Below are 9,841 nucleotides of genomic sequence, written 5' to 3' on the forward strand. Positions count from 1 at the left end.
CTATTCTCAACCTGGCGGGCAGTGAGGCCATTCGCCGTGCTCACCGGTTCCACTGCGCGCCGGCCCGGATAACTCCCGCGGGTGTTCAGGTCCCGGCGGAATCTATGGAGGACCCAGACTGCCTCCTGACAAAGTTCCGACAGCTTTGCGAGCTGCGCTCGAATCTCGTTATGGAGCGCCACAGATTTTTTACTCGCAACCAGAAGCAAGGTGAGCCTGTTGAAGCTTACATTAGCTCCCTGAGATATATTGCCAGCTGGTGCGCATTCGACAATTTGTGTGACAGTCTCGTTCGGGACAGACTGGTCTGTGGCATCCTTGATGACAAGGTGCGTGATGAACTACTACGTGATGCTGACCTCACCCTGGAGGTGGCTGAGTATCGTTGTCGAGTTGCTGAGCTAACTGCCTCACACACTAAATACTTGGGGCCGGGACCCCACTCTGCGTTTGATGTGAATGTTGCCGTGCTCAACGCCCACTTTCTGAAGTGCCCGGCAGATCCTGTGCCGGTCACATCAACAACTGTAGTAACTGTGGGGGGCTCACACGCTGGGATCGGGAGCAGTGCCCTGCATTTGGGAAAGTCTGTAATTACTGCAAACGCAGAAACCATTTTGTCCGCTGCTGTCGTTCGCGTGGGAACAGAGTCGGGACAAAACAGTCGGTTCATCTGCTACAGCCAGAGCCGTCCCATGCAGCACCTGCACCACTCCCTGTGTTTACTGAGCATGACCTAGCTGCTATCGACGGACTGAATATCAATATACATTCCTTATCAGACCCATCTGCAAAACATCTCGATCCCAAGGTCACCCTCCTCATTAACGGAGTGCCTGTTACTGCAAAGCTCGACACAGGGGCTCGCTGCAACGTTATCATCTTACCAGAGCTCCACAGGATTCGTAATGCCAAGGACATCAAGCCAACCATGGCCTCACAGCTTCCCTTTGGAGGGGGCTCAATCAAGCCCGTCGGAACTGTTGAGCTGCAGTGCCAGCTAGCGTCCCGGGTTCACAAACTGTCTTTCTTGGTTGTCCGGGAAAACACTCCTTCCCTGCTAGGCATTGCTGCCTGCATCGACTTAGGCTTGGTTGCCTTCGACTCGGTGGTCCATCAACTGGCTTCCGCACATGCCCCCGCCCAGCGATTCCTCTCGCAGTACGGTGAGCTCTTTAACGACAAGCTCGGCAAGCTTCCGGTCACGTACAAGATCACGATCGACCCAGAGGTCTTACCGGTCGTCCGTCCCGCCCACCGGATTCCCCATGCTATGCGGGACCACGTGCTGGGTGAACTCAACAGGATGGTGGATCTGGGAGTGATTGCACCTGTCACGGACCCGTCAGACTGGGTCTCTACCATGGTGGTTGCCTCTAAAAAAAACACGGAGGAGATACGGATTTGCATTAATCCCAGGGATTTGAACACCGCCATTAAACGGCCACACCATCCCATGCGCACGGTGGAAGATGTCGCAGCGCAACTGGGCAAGGCAACAGTTTTCTCCGTCCTCGACGCAAAAAGCTCCTTCTGGCAGATTCCGCTAGATGACAACTCCTCCAACCTGACCACTTTTTGTACACCGTTTGGACGTTTAAAATTTTTACGTATGCCCTTCGGCATAAACTCAGCTAGCGAGGTGTTTCAGCGCACCGTGGAACAGCTATTTGCCGGATACCCCTGCTCAATTGTGGTTGACGACATCCTCGTCGCCGGTCAGAATGTCGAGGACCACGACGCGAATCTGAAGAAAGTCCTCGACCGCGCCAAAGAGATCAATCTCAAACTCAACCCGCTTAAGTGTAAATTCCGGGTGAGAGAAGTCAACTACGTGGGCCACATATTCACGAGCGCCGGTCTCAAACCCGATCCATCTAAAACGATCGCGATCAACGAACTGCCAGCGCCCTCCGATGTGACCGGTCTGCAGCGCTTTCTCGGGATGGTCAACTACCTGGGAAAATTCATCCCGAAGTTTAGTGAAATATCTGCCCCATTACGCCTACTAACTCACAAAGACACTGTTTGGGGCTGGCATGAACAGCAACAGAGAGCGTTCGACACTCTGAAACAACAGATGTCTTGTGCCCCCACTCTCGCGTACTACGATGTCAAGCTGCCTGTCACGCTGTCCTGCGATGCCTCGCAGTATGGACTGGGTGCTGTCTGCCTTCAAAACAGCGGTGACGGCCACAGACCTGTTGCCTACGCCTCTCGTACTATGACAGACACCGAACAACGATATGCGCAAATCGAAAAAGAGCTGCTAGCGGTCGTCTTCGCTTGCAGAAAATTCAATGATTTTATCTTCGGCAAGAAGGTCACGATCGAAACAGACCACCAGCCACTCATTAGCATTGTAAGCAAGCCAATACATGCTGCCCTGCGCGGCTCCAGCGGATGATGCTGAGAGGTACGACATCTTTGTAGTCTACAAGCGGGGCAAGGACATGCACCTGGCGGACACCCTTTCTCGAGCTCCGCGGGCAACCTGCGGCTCTCCTTCGTCAGGAGACGAGTTTGCCGTCATGATGGTCTCCTACGTCCCCTCGTCCTGCCTGGAGAACCTGGCAGCCCAGACTGCCGCCGACGACACCCTCCTAGCACTATCCTCTGTCATAAGACATGGGTGGCCGGTCAAGCAGAACAGACTGCCGGCTGCCTTACAGCCCTTCTCCGTCCGCGACGAGCTCGTCCTGCAGGGTGGTATTGTCGTAAAGGGCCACAAACCTGTGATTCCTGCCTCCTTACATGGCAAGTACTTCGACAGCATCGATGGGGGACACCCAGGCACAGAAGCAACGATCTCGAGAGCTAAGAGCATGTTCTTCTGGCCTGGAATGTCTGACTATATTCGTCAAAAAGTTGAGTCCTGTGCGGTGTGCAACAGCCTGGCGCCGCACCAGCAGAAACAGCCGCTCCTTCCACACCCGGTTCCTGACCTCCCGTGGTCCATCGTGGCAACTGACATTTTTGAGTGGAACGGGAAGCGGTACTTAGTCATAGTCGACTCGTACTCCGGGTGGTTCGAGATCGATCTGCTCCCGAGCCACACCTCCGCGGCAGTGATCCAGAAGCTTGCACGCCATTTCTCCGCCCACGGGGCTCCTCATCGCCTACTCTCCAACAACGGCAGCCAATTCGCCAGCCTCCAATTCAAAGGATTTGCTGCATGCTGGGACTTTTGCCACATCACTAGTAGCCCCGAGTACCCTCAGTCTAATGGGCTAGCGGAGCGTGCCGTCCGGAGTGCCAAGCAGGTAATGGAACGTTCCCGCAGAGCGGGATAGGACGTTTTCCTCGACTTACTAAACCTGCGGAACATCTCCCGCGATCCGATCCTTGGTTCACCCGCGCAACGCCTAATGTCCAGGCAGACAAGAACCACTTTACCCATTGCTAAACATACACTGGAGCCACAAGTTCGCTTTCCATCTGATGTTCAGTCCCAGCTGCAACGGAAATGTGACATCAAAAAACGCTGGTACGACAAGACGAGCAGGCCTCTGCCACCACTGGCTAACGGTCAGGTGGTCGGTCCGCCTACGAACCGAAAAATGTCACGACCGCCTGGGGGTGATATCTCGGCCTGCGCCCAAGCCTCGTTCGTATTTAGTCGAAGCCGACGGCGGAATTTACAGACGCAACCGACAGCACATCCTGCCAGTGTTCCTCCCCGACCACTCAAGTTTAACCCACCCGCACCCCTCTGGGGACACCGGCCTGTCTATGCCTCCGCTGCCCGGTCTGTCAGCCCTTCCGGCCTCGCCTGTGGCCTCGCCACCTCACCTCCCGCCATCGTCTCCCATCCCATCGCCAGCAATGTCACCGCACTCTCTGGGGCCGGTTCCATCGGTCTCGTCTCCAGCGGGACTGTACCATACACGTGCAGGTCGTGCCTGCCGGCCCACCGTGAAGTACCAGGCCTAACACTTGAACTTTGAGTGACATTCAACGGGCTACGTTTGGACTGCCTTTGTCAATATCAGTTTACCTGTACTTATGTTAGTCGCACATGAGCGGTGATATATATTATAAGATCCACGGCGACTACTGTATCTTTATTTTATTATGTATTCTTTCCTTGAGAGGAAGGATGTAGATTGTGCATGCTAGTTCACCTTCACTATATATATATAGCATCACATTCACTATGCATGCTGCACATTCCACACACGATCCAGTCCGGATCTTCACTCCCACCTTGACTATGTACGCTGCCGGTCGCTGCCTTCCAGGCAGACCGCGACCAGACTGTGAAGACGATAGCACTTATTGTTACCTCCGCTTAAGTACAAATAAAACTATGAGTTGCAACTCTTGTGTATTGGCATGAATACACAACAATATCCATACACCGCAACTGAACCGTTGCAGACCATTGGATGTTTCACGGCTAAAGTAGAAGTCGGAGATAGGAAAGCTGATGCAGAATTCGTGGTGACAGAGGAGAAGGGAGAACCCCTGCTCAATAGGAGTACAGCTCAAAACTGGGAGTGCTGCACATCGGAGTGCATGTCAATTCAGTGCAGACACAAGATGACAGGAATTTCACTCAGTATTCCAAGGGGTTGGAAAATTGAAAGTGAAGTTAGCCATTGATGAAACTGTCAAGCCGAAAGCACAATCAGTGCGGAGAACGCCATTTGGACTTTGTGGGAAAGTAGAAGCTAAAATCAAGGAGTTGATTGATCAGGACATTATTGAGCCAGTTGAACATTTGACACCATGGGTGAGTCCAGTAGTGATAGTGCCGAAACCCAATAATGATATCAGACTGTGCGTGAACATGAGGAGAACCAATGAAGCAATAATCAGAGAAAGACACCCAATTCCGACGATCGATGAGGTGCTACAAGAGTTATCAACCAGTAAAGTGTTCTCCAAAATTGATCTCAAGTGGGGATATCACCAATTGGAAATTGACCAGAGTCAAGAGAGGTGACACCATTCGTCACTCACTGCGGATTATACCGGTTCAAAAGACTGACGTTTGGAATCAATGCTGCCCCTGAGATCTATCAGTATGAAATCCACAGAGTGATTCAGGGTGTACCAGGAGCAGCAAACATATCAGATGACATCATCGGCCATGCACCAATTCGTGAAGAGCATGACAGGAGGTTGAAGCTAGTGTTGACTAAACTTCAAGAAGCAGGACTCACTGTGAATGAAGACAAGTGCAAGTTACGCATCTCCGAGATGGATTTCATGGGACACAGACTCGCAAGTGAAGGGATGAACCTGGCAAAGGCTAAAGTAAAAGCTGTTGCAGATGCATGTGAACCTCAGAATGCAACCGAGATGAGGAGCTTTCGAGGACTGGTCAATTACTGTGCAAAATTTATTCCAAATTTTGCTACACTGGCAGATCTGCTGAGAAAGTTGACTAGGAAAGACGTACTGTTCCAGTTTGGTAGTGAACAGAGACAGGCATTCAAAGCACTGAAACAGAGTCTAATGAGTGCAGAAACCCTTGGGTATTATGATCCAGCTGCACGAACAAAAGTCATAGCAGATGCTAGCTTGGGAGCAGTGCTGGTACAGACACATGCAAATGGACCCAGAATCATAGCATATGCCAGTTGATCTTTAACCAGCGTGGAGAGAAGGAATTCTCAAACAGAGAAAGAAGCACTAAGACTAGTGTGGGCCTATGAATGGTTCCATGCTTTGTTTGTACGGCATTGAATTTGAACTCGTTACAGATCACAAGCCTCAACAAGGTCTAAGCCATGTGCCAGAATAGAACGCTGGGTGCTGAGACTCCCAACAGTACAAGTACAAAGTAGTCCAAGTTGCTGGGAAAGCAAACATCGCGGACCCGCTGTTGAGACTGTTGAAGGATGAACAGCTGAGAGCAACATCCACGCTAGAGATGGAAGCAGAGAACTTTGTGCGCTTCATCGCAATTCAGTCAACGCCAAGAGCCATGACAACGAAGGAAGCCGAAAGGGAATCAGAACATAGACAATAGGAGCAGGCCATTCGACCCTTCGAGCCAGCACCGCCATTCAATGTGATCATGGCTGATCATTCTAAATCAGTACCCCGTTCTTGCCTTCTCCCCATACTCCCTGACTCCGCTATCCTTAAGAGCTCTATCTAGCTCTCTCTTGAATGCATTCAGAGAATTGGCCTCCACTGCCTTCTGAGGCAGAGAATTCCACAGATTCACAACTCTCTGACTGAAAAAGTTTTTCCTCATCTCAGTTCTAAATGGCCAACCCCTTATTCTTAAACTGTGGCCCCTGGTTCTGGACTCCCCCAACATTGGGAAGTTTTCTGCCTCTAACGTGTCCAACCCCTTAATAATCTTATACGTTTTGAAAAGATCCCCTCTCATCCTTCTAAATTCCAATGTATACAAGCCTAGTCGCTCCAGTCTTTCAACATATGACAGTCCCGCCATTCCGGGAATTAACCTAGTAAACCTACGCTGCACGCCCTCAATAGCAAGAATATCCTTCCTCAAATTTGGAGACCAAAACTGCACACAGGACTCCAGGTGCGGTCTCACTAGGGCCCTGTACAACTGCAGAAGGACCTCTTTTGCTCCTATACTCAAGTCCTCTTGTTATGAAGGCCAACATTCCATTGGCTTTCTTCACTGCCTGCTGTACCTGCATGCTTACTTTCAGTGACTGATGCACTGGGACACCCAGATCTCGTTGTACGTCCCCTTTTCCTAACTTGACACCATTCAGATAATAATCTGCCTTCCTATTCTTACCACCAAAGTGGATAACCTCACACTTATCCACATTAAACTGCATCTGCCATGCATCCGCCCACTCACACAACCTGTCCAATTCACAGTTTGTTTCCGAGGCATTTGCTGAGTACATGAGAATCACAGGCATCCATCATCACAAGGTGACTCCTAAATGGCCACAAGCCAACGGAGAAGTCGAGACAAAACCAGTTCAAAGAGAAGAGGATACGAATTGGCCATGCCGAAGGAAAAAACTGGAAGGAGGCACTGCTGGCATTCGTAGCTGTACATCGGGCGACCGCTCACTCAACGACAGGGAAAAGCCCAGCAGAAGCCTTGTTTGGAAGGAAAATTCCAATTCCTTTTAAGTGGAGGCCAATTCTCTGAATGCATTCGAGAGAGCTAGATAGAGCTCTTAAGGATAGCGGAGTCAGGGGGTATGGGGAGAAGGCAGGAACGGGGTACTGATTGAGAATGATCAGCCATGATCACATTGAAATGGCGGTGCTGGCTCGAAGGGCCGAATGGCCTCCTCCTGCACCTATTGTCTATTGTCTATAATTCGCACTAAAATGCCAGAAGTGCGAGAGATCACAGAAGACCAGGATCAGAGAGACCATGATGCCGAAAAAAAAGGTGCGGCAAAATGGTATGCCGACTTGAAACGAGGAGCCAGTCACTCAGAAATAATGCCTGGTGAAGACATGCTTGTGAGGCGAGATGATGGCAGTTAAATAGACACTCCTTACCATTGCCAGCCACACAATGTTGTATTGAGGAGCAGCAGCAGGGTGACACTCAAGTCTCCAGAAGGTGTTATCTACAAGAGGAATGTATCGAGTGTCAAAAAGTACATGTCGAGACTCGAGGTGGCCCAAAGTCCACCGAGAGCTACCGATTCAGAGGGGCCAGACGGCATCCCTGAGGTGACTGGTGTTCCTGAGATAGTCAATCAATAGTCAATAGTCGTTTATTTGTCACATACACATAAATGTGTAGTGAAATGAAACATTACCCGCAGTTCAACAATAAGACCAATAAGAATAATCAATAAAAATGCAATAACACATACAATCACAAACTAACACCAAACAAAAGAAACATCTATCACAGTGAGTCTCCTCCAGTCACTTCCTCACTGTGATGGAAGGCCAGAATGTCTTTTTCTGTACCCTGCCGTCTTCTCCCGCGGTCAGGCTGTTGGAGTTGCCACGTCGGGGCGGTCGGGGCTCCCGATAGCCAGCATTTCTGAGGTGGTGACCAGAGTTCCAGAGGCAGCACACTGCAATGCAGGTGGTGAGCAGAGCTGGCGTCTGGATGACAACACCTTGGCAGATTCAGCGGGCTCTGATGCTCCTGTGCCATCTGGTAGACCAAAACGTGAAAGGAGAGTTCCCAAGTGATACGATGATTTTGTGTTATAGGTTATAGTTTTGCTTAGTAATTATACAGATGAATATGACATTTGTTGAGAGGCAAAGAAAGCTTACGAGTTATTATTTGTATTAAGGGAAAAAAAAATTGTGTTGTATTTGTACAAGTATTTAGTTAGTATTTCATAGGCCATGGTGTATCTGGCTAATAAACCCAACAGAATAATTTTTAAGGGTAAAGACAGTTGTAATGCATTTGTTTTGTGGTTGTAATGCATTTGTTTTGTGAGTTATTGGAACACAAATGAAAACACAAGGAAGCCCAAATATGCGTTGTAAGAATTTAATTGGAAAGTATGTTAGAAAGAACACATTAATTTGAAGTTTAATTCTGGTAAAGGAGGGATGTCATGACGTTGAGTCATGATAATGATATGCAAATATCTTGACCTTTGTATCAGCTGACTTGGGGGTTAGATGGTGTGTGCCCTGTGTAAGCCAAGGCAGGAGGCCACAGTCGGCAGAGTTAATAAACATAGACTAAGGAATGTAACCTGTAAATATTGTGTCCGTATCATTATTCCACTTCAGAAGTGAAGATGTGACGGGAAGGGGAGAGGGATGGAGAGAGAGGGAAGGCAAAGGTTTCTTGAAGTTAGAGAAGTCAATATTCTTACTGCTGACGTGTAAGCTGCCCAACTGTAATATGAGGTGTTGTTCCTCCATTTTGCACTGGGCCTCACACTGACAATGGAGGAGACCCAGGTCAGTGTGGGAATGGGAGGGGGAGTTATCCACCACCTACTTACGAATTAGAGACAAAAATGATATATATAATAGAATTACCATCTACCTCCTTGGCGACCCTCTGTCAATCTTTGATCAGACTTTACTGGCTTCATCTTGCACTAAGTGTTATTCCCTTATCGTGTATCTGTACACTGTGAATAGCTCGATTGTAATCATGTATAGTCTTTCCACTGACTGCATAGCATGCAAAAAAAGCTTTTCACTGTACCTCAGTACACATCACAATAAACTAAACTAAAATAGGCAGCTTGGTGGCACGGCCATAGAGTTGCTACCTTACAGCGCCAGAGACCCAGGTTCGATCCCGACTACGGGTGCTGTCTGCACGGAGTTTGTACGTTCTCCCCGTAACCGCACGGGTTTCCTCCGAGATCTTCAGTTTCCTCCCGCACTCCAAAGACCTTACAGGTTTGTAGGTTAATTGGCTTGGTATAATTATAAATTGTCCCGAGTCCTGTGTAGGATGGTGTTGGTGTGCGGGGATCGCTGGTCGGTGCGGATGCGGTGGGCCGAAGGGCCTGTTTCCACACTGCATCTCTAAAGTAAACAAGACGTCGAAAAAACCCCTGCAACTGCGCATGCTGAAAATCTGGAATAAGAAGCAGAATACGCAGGAAATCTGTTGTCAAAGCAGAAAAGGGTGGAAACACACAGAAGGTCAGGGAGCATCTGTGGAGGGAAAGACTCAACCTCAGACTGACAGGTCGAGCTGAAGGCGGGGCACCGCAGCCGAATCGACAGCGCTTGCGCACAGCTGGCTGGCCGTCCGGGCAGAGGGCCGGCGACAGCGCCTGCGCACAGCTGGCTGGCCGGCCGGGCAGAAGGCCGGCAATGCGCCTGCGCACATCTGGCTGACGGGGCAGACGGCTGGCCGGCAACAGCGCCTGCGCCGGATGCTGGGCCGACGACGGGAGGGAGGGTGGGGGGGGACCGAGCTCCG

This window comes from Rhinoraja longicauda, chromosome 9 (assembly GCF_053455715.1).
Source record: "Rhinoraja longicauda isolate Sanriku21f chromosome 9, sRhiLon1.1, whole genome shotgun sequence".
In the NCBI taxonomy this organism is placed as follows: domain Eukaryota; kingdom Metazoa; phylum Chordata; class Chondrichthyes; order Rajiformes; family Arhynchobatidae; genus Rhinoraja; species Rhinoraja longicauda.